The sequence below is a fragment of the Aquarana catesbeiana genome, linkage group LG09, assembly GCF_042186555.1.
Source record: "Aquarana catesbeiana isolate 2022-GZ linkage group LG09, ASM4218655v1, whole genome shotgun sequence".
NCBI classification, from domain to species: domain Eukaryota; kingdom Metazoa; phylum Chordata; class Amphibia; order Anura; family Ranidae; genus Aquarana; species Aquarana catesbeiana.
In genome coordinates this window covers 102,512,432-102,520,524 of record NC_133332.1, presented here as the reverse complement: position 1 = coordinate 102,520,524, position 8,093 = coordinate 102,512,432, and the positions used below count along the sequence as shown (strand labels likewise).

The following is an 8,093-nucleotide window of genomic DNA, read 5'->3' as shown; positions in this document are numbered from 1 at the left end:
CCCACATCCAATTTACACATATGTGAACCCAGCCTTAGGAAATTCAAGGAAAGAAAAATAACTCATAACTATAAACTCATAGACTCCTCTCTGAATTCCAACCTTAACAGAAGAAACCGTTCCCACCCGCAATTTGTAGATTAACATTTATTAGCAGGTACAGTGCTCTATGCTGAGATAATCTAAGTTCTATTTTTGGACTAGAAGCATGAAGATGTGTGCACTATTAGGAACCCATCTGCGTGTTTTTGATCATGTGATCATCATAACAGCCAAGCCAACCTGCTGGCTTCAGTTGTCACTGTACTCCATCCAGACAGAGGCATAGTGACAACAGAAGCTGGCAGGCTGTGGCTGTCACAGTTTAATCAAAAATAATAACCCATTTAAAAAGTTTAAATAATTTGAATAAAGGTGTTATATGAAAAAAAAAATAAGTTCCCATTTTTTATCTTATATAAAAAAAAAAAAATTAGGAGTTACCGTACTTTATTAAAATAATGTACCAAATAAAATGTAATGTTCTTTAAACAGTGTTAAAATTATTTAGGTGCAGATATTTATCATAGAATTATTAATGAAGATAACCAAATGTATACTCATGCTGCTAAATTTGGCCTGGGAATCTATGCTTCAATGGTTATGAAAGCGTTAAGCTGTTAAGAGTGTAGACAAATGGTTAGTAAGTTATAGTATGGCACTGGTAACAGACAATTGTAGGGGATTCCCTGTGAACGTGCATAGCATCACATCGCAAAGTGTTTGCAATCTTTTAAACTACATCTAAAAGCAAAATAAAAAAAAACCTCACTTTGGGATAGAAAAAGTTTAACATTTGCCAGTGTTTTATTAATGTATTTGTTTATTTCTGGCTGTCTTTGTCCAGTTGGGGGGATTTCACCTCACTTTTCTCTGAGACACAGAACGAAGGCAAATTAATCCTTCTCTTAGACAGTTGTCACTGGAACAGTTGCCCCCCCTTATAAGTTTTGGGGAACAGTAACATTTTGGATTTCCTATCACTTTCTGTTCAGGTGAAAATGATCACCAGGAAAAACAGGATGCGTTAGCAGCAGCAATAAAAACCTCACAAAAGTTCTAACCTTTACCACTTTATTCATAACTAACATTTTTTTTTTTATTTTTTTTTTGTGATTTACTATTAAGCTGCATTTCTTTTTTTTAAATAATTAAAACAAAATACCACAAACTTAATACGTTTTATTTTCTGGCTTCTAACATTCTGTGGACATGTTACCAAAACAGAGAAGGCTCATAATATTTAGATTGCTATGTATGTGCTTTGGTGGTTGTCATATCACCTGGAGTACTGAATGTAACCCACTGGTAAATATACTCTAACACATGGGGCTTTGCAACAGAAAAAGGTTGTGGCTTCACGTTTCAGTTCTGTACTTCCTTTTTATGTTTTGCTTCTGGTTGTAGCTTGTACATCATCTTTCTGACAAACACGATGCACGATGCAGCTCTGATAGCTCTGCACTGTAAAGGTAAGGTTTACATTCATTTTTTAATTTTCATGGTCAAATACACTGAAAGGGTACATTTTATGGAAGCTTTTATAGCTAGGAACATAAATAGCATCATTATAATTCACACTCACCCTCTGCAAATTATTGTAAATAATTTATTATTTTTATTAAATATATCAACGGTCAAAATGTAAAATCATATATTCATTTTCACATGCATAGCTCCCAATTGTCCCTGATTTGGAGCAATGTCCTTCTGTCCCTCGTTCCTCCTCATTTGTCCCTCATTTTGGTTTGATCCATATAGTTGTATATAAAATGCATTTTTTATCTTTCAAAAAGTGGTTGCCAGTGCAGAGAAGCTGCAAAGCATGCTGGAAATCCAGGAAACTGTGGAAAGAGATGACCATCAGACAGGCAGCATTTACGAAATGTCAGGAGATTTTTCAAGTATATGTATGCTGGACTGTCTAGTATAACTATTGTTTCTATGGCTATATGGCCTATCGCAGAATGACAGCTGGGCGGGGGCTCCATTGTCCTGACTGGACATCATATGATTTCTTTCAGGACCGTGGGCGCGCAGCGTGGCAATCGGTGGTGCGATGTCTCACCCACACACATCGCATCTGTGATCACGATAAAAAGCCTATGACGTAGGCTCTTTACCATGTGATCAGCTGTGTTCTCTATTCACTGCTGACAGTGAAGCGGCTCTTCTGGCAGGGGGGGTCTGCGTTGATAATCAGTGCAGTGATTATTAGTTCAGACCCATCAGCGATGCCTGTCAGTGCCCATCATTGATGCCGGTCAGTGCCTCCTCTTTAGTGCCGCTTATCAGTGCCATCTTTCAGTGCCCATTAGTGCCGCCTATCAGTGCCCACCAGTGCCCATAAAGGCTGCCCATCAGTGCCCATCACTGTCGCCTATTCAGTGCCCATTAGTGCTGCATATCAGTGCCACATATCAGTGCCCATTAGTGCTGCATATTAGTGCCTCTTCATCAATGCCCATCAGTGCAGCCTATCAGTGCATGTTAGTGCAGCCTCATCAGCGCACATTAGTGAAGGAGAAAAATTACTTATTTACAACATTTTGTAACAGAAACTAAACTTTTTTTTTTTTTAATTTCTGATATTTTTTCATTTGTTTAGCAAAAAAAAAAATAAACTCAGTGATGATTAAATACCACCAAAAGAAAGCTCTATCTGTCTCAAAGAAATGCCAAAAAATTTAGTTTGGGTACAGCATTGCATGATCGAGCAATTGTCATTCAAAATGCGACAGCGCTGAAAATTGGCCTGGGCAGGAAGGGGGTGAAAGTTCCCGGTATTGAAGCGGTTAAGAAAGTTTGCAGATAATTTACAACTATCTGACACCTAATGCCGTGTACACACGACCGGACTTTTTGACAGCAAAGGTCCGACAGAACAAATCCGCCGGACAATTCGATCGCGTGTGGGCTTCGTCGGACCTTTGCTGTCGAAAAATCAGACGGACTTTAGAAATAGAACATGTTTCAAATCTTTCTGATGGACTTGAGTCCGGTCGAAAAATCAGTTCGTCTGTATGCTAGTCCGATGGACTAAAAACGACGCAAAGGCAGCTATTGGCTACTGGCTATGAACTTCCTTATTCTAGTCCGGTCGTACGTCATCACGTTCGAACCAGTCGCACTTTTGTGTGATCGTGTGTAGGCAAGTCGGTTTCATCGGAATTCCGTCGAAAGTCCGTCGAAAAAGTCCTTCGGAGTTCAGCCATCGAAAAGTCCGCTCGTGTGTACACGGCATAAGAGGTCTGCAGGGGATTTTACATTCCATACAGATAACCTCTGGAGTCCCAAAACCTAACATGATCTACATATTATGCAGACACTGCCATCAGTTTCTGGTTAGGACTTTAAATCACTTCTTCCTGCACATTGCAATTGGTTATTGAGGCTACCGATCATAGTAAAGGACCACTAACAAGGTTTGGAATGTAAAAGGAGATAGGCCAAAGTCCTGATTTAGGAAACTGCCATCAGTATTTGCACAGCATGTTTGCAAGTTGCAACCCTGTTTAAGGTTGCCTTTGCAGCTTAAGGGGGGGGCGGTCAGGCTACAAGTGTAAATGAGCCCTTAATGTCTACTCTACAGATAACATTTTGCAGGCCAGCTTTCTGGGAGCATGATACAGGAAAGTTGTATTCAGTAGCCATACAGCTTTTGATTTCTGTCCAGAAGGGACAATTGATTAGGCATTAGGCCAATGAGATACATTCAATGAGTTGCCCATACAGGTCTACACCATTCATTGACCTGTTGCATAATAATTTTCCCTTCTGGTCAGAAAGTTTATGTAGCTCACCTATGTAAACGCAGTAGTACAGTCAGCTGGCACAGCAAAAGGAGATGTAAACACAGCTGATGTTCCTCCTTCCTCGCCTCCTGAAGGAACAAGTCTCTGGTCTGTTGTAGGTGTTGGAGAGGGCAAGGGAGAGCTTTAGAGAATTTTCCACCATGATTTCAAAGTGGGGACCTGTTATTAAAATCCACATATTAATAAGACATGTGTCAGCATTACCAGTTCAATTTATATTTTGAGCAAAAGCTACCTTTTTTTTCTGTGAAACTAACTACTACAACAAATATTAACTCAAACAACAATCACTAACCCAAAAAGCTAAGCCTAGGTCAAGATCACTTTAGCTAGTACTTTATGAGTGTTTCAAGCCATTAAAGTCTGCAGTAATGCCTGGTACATGCTGGGTTGAAAAAAAAAAAAAAATGACAGCTCCGGATCGATAATGATCCCACGTTAGTACAGCAATCTCCACCTCTGAGCTGTTGTCTAAGAGCACTGATCGGGAGTCGGTCGATTGCTGGTTTTCCAGCATGCTTGTCCGACAGAAGCCGGCTGTTTGGAAAGGGTGCCATACACACGGGCCGAATGTCGGGCAGTTTTTATTGAACCAGCCGATGCCGCCTGGCATTCGGCCCGTGTGTACAGGGCTTAAGTCTACTGTTTCCAGATAGATCCTGTCTGACTTGTGAGTGTACAGAAAAACTTCATTAGCTTTTTTTACATAGTAGTTACAAACACTGTAGCTGCTGACTTAAAAAAAAAAAAATCAGATACTTACCAGTGCCTAGAGTCCAGACCTGTCTTCCCACAACCAGTTCTTCTTACTTCTATGGGTCCCCAGCAGCACCATCTTGGATATGGGAGCTTCCTGAGGAACCACAGCCGGCTGCCCACTGTGCATGCACAAGCCTGTGCAGCACTTTGTGAACAGTCCTGCAGCCTTCTGAGACATATAATGTGTCCCAGGTAGTTGCAGAAGGGGAGGGGGCAGGGCAAGCAGTGTCATCCTTACCTAGGTAAGAATTGCAGAAAGGGGAGCGGTTAACGATAAAAATCATTAATTACTCCCTTCCTCCCTCCTAAACAAATTCAAACTCAGTTACAGGCTTTGGGGAAGGGAGCGAACGAGCAGTACTTCACTTTTTAAGTAAAGATCTGCTTTAATTACCAACTAGGAAAAATATTAACAAATTATAAGATTATTTACTTTAAGCTGATCTCTTTCACATCCAAAAATAATTAAGAATCTTTAGGTGCTCTTTAAATCCCATGTAAACTAGAAAACAAAAAATGTATATATTATCAGCTCCTAAATGTGATGACTGCATTACTTTTCTTTTTCATGTTTTTTCCCTTTATTTTTACCTGGTGATCCTGCCAGTAACACACTTCCTGTCTATGCACTGTACCTATGGAGGAGCAGGTTGTCACACTAAATAACTTTTCTGATTTGGAATACATCAGCCTAGTGCCTATCAGTGCAGCCTCATCAGTGCAGCCTCATCAGTGCACATCAGTGCAGCCTATCAGTGCCCATCAGTGCAACCTCATCAGCACCCATCAATATTGGAGAAAAATTACCAAACAAAATTTTATAACAAACTATGAAAACAGTTTTTTTTCAAAATTTCTGGGGGTTTTTTTTTGGTTTATTTAGCCAAAAATAAAAACCCCAGCAGTGATTAAATACCACCAAAAGAAAGCTCATACCTCCCAACTGGGTTCTTAACAAAGTCCCAGCGTCCCGGAGATCCCAGCCGCATCTTACACTCCCACTGCCTGACACATTCAGGTCCAGGCAGAAGAGACACTGACTGCTTCCGTCACCATGCTGCAGAGAGTGTATGTGGTGTGGGAGCCTAATCTGCTGTTAATGCATCTCTGCTCCGGACCCAGCCTGGTTTGCTGCAGTTCTGACTTTGTCGTGCAGGTGGAGAGGCTGGACGGGATGCTGGAGAACAGAGTTCCGACTGAGAGCTTTTGTAGCCATGAGGAGGGGGGTCTGGAGAGCTCTGTAGTAGTGAAGGGCCCGGCAGCAAACTAATAGCTGCTATAAGTTGCTTAGTTTACTGACAGCACTGTATCTCCCCTCTCCCAGCCCTGCAGAATATCTCTCCTGTCATGTGATTTTCTGCAGGGCTGAGAGAAGGGAAACAGGTGTGATGATCTGCATGGCTGGGAGAGAGGAGACCGGTCACAATGCCTCCCTCCTATCACCCTTAACCCCTCATGTATGCAGTGGGGCAATGTGTATGAGGTAATGTTTACACAGGGGTTGATTTACTAAAGGCAAATCCACTTTGCACTACAAGTGCACTTGGAAGTGCAGTCTCTGTAGATCTGAGGGGAAGATCTGAAATGAGGGGAAGCTCTGCTGATTTTACCATCCAAGTATGTACAAGCAAAAATGCTGTTTTTTATTTTCCTTGCATGTCCCCCTCAGATCTACGGCGACTGTACTTCCAATGCACTTGTAGTGCAGAGTGGATTTGCCTTTAGTAAATAAACCCCACAGAGCGGGTCATGTGTACCAGTGAGTGGTAGGGAGCAGTGTGTACATGGAACAGGGGTGGGGAGATTTGTACAGAGGAGAGTAGTGTGTGTGTGTGGGACAGGGGTGGGGAGATTTGTACAGAGGGGAGCAGTGTGTGCATGGGACAGGGGTGGGGAGATTTGTACAGAGGGAAGCAGTGTGTGCGTGGGACAGGGGTGGGGAGATTTGTACAGAGGGGAGCAGTGTGTGCGTGGGACAGGGGTGGGGAGATTTGTACAGAGGGGAGCAGTGTGTGCGTGGGACAGGGGTGGGGAGATTTGTACAGAGGGGGGCAGTGTGTGTGTGGGACAGGGGTGGGGAGATTTGTACAGAGGGGGGCAGTGTGTGTGTGGGACAGGGGTGGGGAGATTTGTACAGAGGGGAGCAGTGTGTGTGGGACAGGGGTGGGGAGATTTGTACAGAGGGGAGCAGTGTGTGCGTGGGACAGGGGTGGGGAGATTTGTACAGAGGGAAGCAGTGTGTGCGTGGGACAGGGGTGGGGAGATTTGTACAGAGGGGAGCAGTGTGTGCATGGGACAGGGGTGGGGAGATTTGTACAGAGGGAAGCAGTGTGTGCGTGGGACAGGGGTGGGGAGATTTGTACAGAGGGGAGCAGTGTGTGCGTGGGACAGGGGTGGGGAGATTTGTACAGAGGGGAGCAGTGTGTGCGTGGGACAGGGGTGGGGAGATTTGTACAGAGGGGGGCAGTGTGTGTGTGGGACAGGGGTGGGGAGATTTGTACAGAGGGGGGCAGTGTGTGTGTGGGACAGGGGTGGGGAGATTTGTACAGAGGGGAGCAGTGTGTGTGTGGGACAGGGGTGGGGAGATTTGTACAGAGGGGAGCAGTGTGTGTGTGGGACAGGGGTGGGGAGATTTGTACAGAGGGGAGCAGTGTGTGCGTGGGACAGGGGTGGGGAGATTTGTACAGAGGGGAACAGTGTGTGTGCGTGGGACAGGGGTGAGGAGATTTGTACAGAGGGGAGCAGTGTGTGCATGGGACAGGGGTGGGGAGATTTGTACAGAGAGGAGTAATGTGTCTGTGTGGGACAGGGGTGGGGAGATTTGTACAGAGGGAGGCAGTGTGTGTGTGGGACAGGGGTGGAGAGATTTGTACAGAGGGGGGCAGTGTGTGTGTGGGACAGGGGTAGGGAGATTTGTACAGAGGGGGGCAGTGTGTGCGTGGGACAGGGGTGGGGAGATTTGTACAGAGGGGAGCAGTGTGTGCATGGGACAGGGGTGGGGAGATTTGTACAGAGGGGGGCAGTGTGTGTGTGGGACAGGGGTGGAGAGATTTGTACAGAGGGGGGCAGTGTGTGTGTGGGACAGGGGTGAGGAGATTTGTACAGAGGGGGGCAGTGTGTGTGTGGTACAGGGGTGGGGAGATTTGTACAGAGGGGAGCAGTGTGTGCATGGGACAGGGGTGAGGAGATTTGTACAGAGGGGGGCAGTGTGTGTGTGGTACAGGGGTGGGGAGATTTGTACAGAGGGGAGCAGTGTGTGCATGGGACAGGGGTGAGGAGATTTGTACAGAGGGGAGCAGTGTGTGCGTGGGACAGGGGTGAGGAGATTTGTACAGAGGGGGGCAGTGTGTGTGTGGGACAGGGGTGAGGAGATTTGTACAGAGGGGGGCAGTGTGTGCGTGGGACAGGGGTGGGGAGATTTGTACAGAGGGGGGCAGTGTGTGTGTGGGACAGGGGTGAGGAGATTTGTACAGAGGGGGG

General features: G+C 45.1%; 1 protein-coding gene and 1 long non-coding RNA gene across 3 annotated transcripts in view; one reads left to right on the top strand and one right to left on the bottom strand.

Moving 5' to 3' along the window:
- Nucleotides 1–410: 410 nt before the first annotated feature.
- Nucleotides 411–4,812, bottom strand: LOC141107982 (uncharacterized). Its single transcript, XR_012235992.1, has 4 exons — nt 4,618–4,812; nt 3,843–4,013; nt 1,625–1,883; nt 411–1,503 (listed from the first exon to the last, which is right to left on the bottom strand). It is a non-coding gene; the product is annotated as an uncharacterized lncRNA (long non-coding RNA).
- The window catches only part of P2RY10 (P2Y receptor family member 10), a 31,930-nt gene continuing 25,245 nt past the window's right edge, over nt 1,409–8,093 (top strand). For both annotated transcript variants that reach the window (XM_073599107.1, XM_073599106.1), the window contains exon 1: nt 1,409–1,511. The gene's annotated coding sequence lies outside the window, so the exon portion shown is untranslated. The remainder of the gene's footprint in view (nt 1,512–8,093) is intronic.